The 5,338-nt window shown below is 38.0% G+C and overlaps 1 pseudogene; it reads left to right on the forward strand.

The window, feature by feature from the left end:
* The first annotated feature begins 4,015 nt into the window (after nt 1-4,015).
* Nucleotides 4,016-5,074, forward strand: LOC128021684 (trace amine-associated receptor 13c-like; annotated as a pseudogene).
* Nucleotides 5,075-5,338: the final 264 nt, after the last annotated feature.

A 5,338-nucleotide genomic window follows, 5' to 3' on the forward strand; every position in this document is an offset into this window, starting at 1 on the left:
AGTAGAAAGCAGCAGCTGTTTCATCAGTCTGTTGTGTGTGTTTGCCTGTGTTTGTTTTGCACTCACGAAATCACTGATGCACCCGAGGATCATCACTGTGTGTAGCTCAGGTGTTAACAGCACCCTCAGGTGCACATTATATAAATAACAAGCCATGATATCCATAACAGGGCTTCAGAGTTTACCATCAGAGGGTTACTTCTGAGTAATCCATTTCTTGATAAAACAACAAAAGCACTGTTTGTGTGTGCGTGTGGGTTGGGTTGGGTTGGGTTGGGTTGGGTTGGGGGGGGGGTTTGGGGGCATGAGGCCTAAAGTGGTTATAATGTTTTCATTTGCAAAACCATTTATTTACATTTACTTGTCAAATGTAAATTTAAAAGCAGGCTAGGCCTACTGCATACATGTACCAAATGATTAACTAGTAAATTGCAAAGCATAGTGTTAGAGACCTTTTAATGTAAATATGAAAAGTAGGACTTCCTCCATAATAGTTGAATAACCTTTAGTCGATGAGAGAGGCTTGGTCGACCCAAATTTTATTTGTCACTGTAACGAAAAGGCTGAGGCTGAGGCATAATGTAAATCCATTTGCAGAAGTTTATTAAAGGAAGATTGTACAATCAGAGTCGTGTTACCAGGCAATGTGTCAATACCGTAAGGGCAGTCCGATCTTTTAACATACACAGGGGTTATCCAATAGGCAGAGATGAGTTGGCAGGCGAACAGGTCAAACACAAACATCAGTCCAATCAAGCAATATATCCAAAGGGGCAATCAAAGAGACGTGAACGAGATAACAGGCAGAATCGTGATCAAACAGGCAGTCAGAATACTCACAAGGAAACCGCTCGGTAAGGCAGGTTAACTGGCAATACTTTGCAGTGAAGTGACATGCTAGCACATGTTAAATAATCCCAAACAGGAAATAACTGTTGTAGCAGAGGGAGTGGTGAACAGTCAATACTCCAGTGAGGGCTCCCTCTGCTGGCGTGGCTTTACAGTCACTTAGGCCCAATCCCAATTCTACCCCTTAGCCCTTCCCCTAACCCTTTGTTTCGCGCGTTCACATGAAGGGGTAGGGGTGTCTCGATTCTCTTTTGGTTGGAGGGGAAGGGGTAAGGGGAAGGGCCAGATAGCCCTTCAAACTATGATTTTTCACAAACGAAGGGGTATTAATTATCTCGGAAACATGGCTGCTACAGCGAACAAAAAGACACATAAATGTAAGCTTTTTGGCATAAATAAAGATTTTAGGGAAAAGTAATCATTTGTTTACATATTAACGGTCATGTTACTCAAAGAAATGTTTGCAAAAAATTTGCTACTATTTGCTAAAGTCATATCATTACAGAATGCTTGATATTGCCATATATGTCTGATCAGGGCGATAACTGCCAAATACTAATCCCTCCAATAATTAGAAATCGCTAAACCATTTTCTCAAATATTGCCTATTCGAGAGAGAAAGAGAGAGAGAGCAAGAGAGAGAGAGAAATGGAAGTTGTGTGTATTCGCGTCTGTGCGTTTATCTTTTTAGAGTGAGTTTACTTAAAAACAGTGATTGTATCCTCTCGTCGCTGGAAAATATAATTTAGCGATTCAGTATTTAAACTTTATTTAATAAAAGTGATGGGGCAGTGCTGACAGGAGTTTATTTTCTCCTGGATGTGTGAGCTGCACGATTTCCGGTATGTTTGTGTGTCAATAAGCAGCTCATTAATACAGAACAATAATTAAAGGCTGTAATGTACACCAGCACATGTGTGTATTGTAAGAGCTCATCGACGAATGATGGAGTGTGACGTCATGGTAGTGGTGTCCCAATCCTTAGGGGATTATTTTCTCCCCTACCACTTGAAACTCTGTTTCAAGGGGCAAGGGGAAGGGGTAGGCGGAGGGGTAAGGGAAAGGGGAAGGGGTATAAAATAGAATTGGGTTCGGGCCTTAGTCACAGGAAATAAAAATCTACAGAAAGTGATACAGTCACGTAGTCTGTGACGGAAAAATCGTTAATGGTTGGATTTTGTGGCAATACAGTAAAGTTACATCTAAATGCTGGCCTATCATTCACTGACCTCAAACAGGGTTTATCATCTGGACTATGTTAGTAGTAGCAACTTTTCATGGTCACTCAATCTAATGTTAACCTAGGAAAATGTGCACTATTCAAGTGTCTGTGTGGAGTCTGAAATCTGAACAGTAGTGCGCTTACAGCATGACATAGGAATGTGCCGGTGCATTCACTTGCTCTTAAAAACTCCATCATATTGGTAATACAGATAAGAGTAATACATCTTTTGAATCTGTAAAGCCTCTATGTTTACTTGTGTGCACTCACTCACTATAAAAACAAAATATTGCGATTTTGTAAAATAATGGATGCAAACAGGATGCACTTTCTGCCAACTCGGCCACTGTGAACTTGAGTGAGAAACTCCATATATACTTGGAGACATGAAAACAATATATATGTGTATATATATATATATAAAGTACAGACCAAAAGTTTGGACACACCTTCTCATTCAAAGAGTTTTCTTTATTTTCATGACTATGAAAATTGTAGAGTCACACTGAAGGCATCAAGGGCTATTTGACCAAGAAGGAGAGTGATGGGGTGCTGCGCCAGATGACCTGGCCTCCACAGTTACCGTCCTGAACCCAATCGAGATGGTTTAGGGGTGAGCTGGACCGCAGACAGAAGGCAAAAGGACCAACAAGTGCTAAGCATCTCTCGGGGAACTCCTTCAAGACTGTTGAAGACCATTTCAGGTGACTTCCTCTTGAAGCTCATCAAGAGAATGCCAAGAGTGTGCAAAGCAGTAATCAAAGCAAAAGGTGGCTACTTTGAAGAACCTACAATATGACATATTTTCAGTTGTTTCACACTTTTTTGTTATGTATATAATTCCATATATAATTCCACATGTATTAATTCATAGCTTTGGTGCCTTCAGTGTGAATCTAACATTTTCATAGTCATGAAAATAAAGAAAACTCTTTGAATGAGAATGTGTGTCCAAACTTTTGGTCTGTACTGTATATATATATATATATATACATATATATATATATATATATATATATATATATAGAGAGAGAGAGAGAGAGAGAGAGAGAGAGAGAGAGAGAGAGACATTGAAATGTCTACTTTCAAATGCAACACAGTCTTGCCTCTCATCATCATACATTGACGCTTGGTCATTGCCATTTGGCGTCAATATCCAAGGCAGAAGGTACCCCCTTTGCGTTGCTTTCAAACGTAGAGGGTCATCCAATACACTTCCGTGTAAATCCCTCACCTTCGGATTCTAACGCAGGATGGTCAACCAACGAAAAATATAGGTGCGCTGGAAAGTTTCGGTTTTCAGGGTCATAATCCAACCCGGTATCATGCCATAATTTGAAATAGACATGCTGGTCCACTCAAGAATACGTGTGAGTGTCACATTTTGCCTCCTCTAAACATGAAAATGACTACTGGAGCACTAGTAGGGGCGATATTTTCCTAAATGCCAACAACTGCACACGGACCATAGCCAAGCAATATAGTGTATTAAAGATGGATTAAGATGACTTCAAAATGCATACAGGTAAGGTTTCCACTAGAGGCTGAAATTTTTTTCGCGAATCCCGCATGTCATGGAAATTCATTCCGGATTAGAAACAAAATCTCAGTCTAATGTTATCCAACATTTTTAAAATGTATGACTACTAGTCGTCCAGAAAAATCTTTAAACGAGGGCAGCCCTAATGAAAGTAAAAAAAAAAAAAAAAAAAAAAAAAAAAATAATAATAATAATAATAATAATAATAATATTATATATATATATATATATATATATATATATATATATATATATATATATATATATATATATATATAGTAAGATTACTATGTAGGTCCTATGTGATCACATAAAGGTTAAAAGTGTTGGAGGAAAAAAAAATTCATTTTGCAGCATCAGAGTGGGCGGTAGATTGGTTGGTCAGTCTGATCCAGACACTATAAATGAAAGGACACTAAGGAGAGCAGAACAAACTCCAATCAGGAAAAGACTCACTCATGGCCCATGACACAGAGGATCATGAGACTCAATACTGCTTTCCTGCCATCAACTCATCATGTATCAAGGGAAAACGCTCCAGTCATGAATACAATATCATTTATGTGTTTGTATCTTTGCTGTCAGCGTGGACTTTGTTTCTGAACCTGCTGGTGATCATCTCCATCTCTCATTTCAAGAAGCTTCACACTCCAACCAACCTGCTCATTGTCTCTCTGGCTATGACTGACATGCTTATTGGACTTGTGATGCCCATAGAGGCCACGAGGCTGATTGAGATGTGTTGGTATTTTGGAGACACTTTTTGTGGACTCTATTCAATATTTATTTGGATGCTTCTCACAGCATCTCTTAGTAATTTAGTTTTAATTGCTGTTGATCGTTATGTGGCTGTTTGTCACCCTTTACAGTACCTACAGAAAATAACCATGACTAAAACATTAATAAGCATCTGTTTGAGCTGGGTTTGCTCCTCAACTTATAACATTGCCTTTATTATTGATAACAGTTATTTTGAAATTTCACGCAAAACAAACATGTGTTATGGAGAGTGTTCGGTTTTGGTGGGTTTTACTTGGAGAGTCACTGATCTGTTCATGTCTTTTATTTTTCCTTGTATCCTGATCATATCATTATATTTGAGGATTTTCTATGTTGTACATCAGCAGGTGAAAGTTATAAACACCCTGATGAAGGGTGGCAAATGTGTAAATGAAGGTTCAGTGAGAAGGAAATCTGAGAGCAAAGCTGCTCTGACATTAGGAATCATTGTCACTGTTTATCTGCTTTGTTGGATTCCGTACTATATCTGTTCCATAACAGCAGCTTCTTCCACAACCATAAATGTTTTGACATGGGTCGTGTATATGAACTCAGGTCTGAACCCTATGGTCTATGCTTTATTTTATCCCTGGTTTAAAAAGACAGTTAAACTCATCTTAACTCTGAAAATATTTCAGCCAGCATCTTCTCTACTTAATATTTTTTCAGAACATCAATTGTAATTAAACTGATAAAGCCATCATTCTGGGAGTAATTTAAAAATAAAACTGCAATTGTTATAAAGTCATAAAGGTAAATAATAGTTATAATTTACATGAATTACATGAATTTTAATATTATAGTTTGTTTCATGGAGTATGATTCCTTCTATGTGAAAATTTAACTGACAAAATGTTCAGCTGTGTTGCATTAGCTTATTAGGACACTTGAGAAAGAATCACAAATCTTTTATCAGTTATGCTGTATCTGTGTTGATATATATCAAA

This window comes from Carassius gibelio, chromosome A10, assembly GCF_023724105.1.
Source record: "Carassius gibelio isolate Cgi1373 ecotype wild population from Czech Republic chromosome A10, carGib1.2-hapl.c, whole genome shotgun sequence".
Classification (NCBI taxonomy): domain Eukaryota; kingdom Metazoa; phylum Chordata; class Actinopteri; order Cypriniformes; family Cyprinidae; genus Carassius; species Carassius gibelio.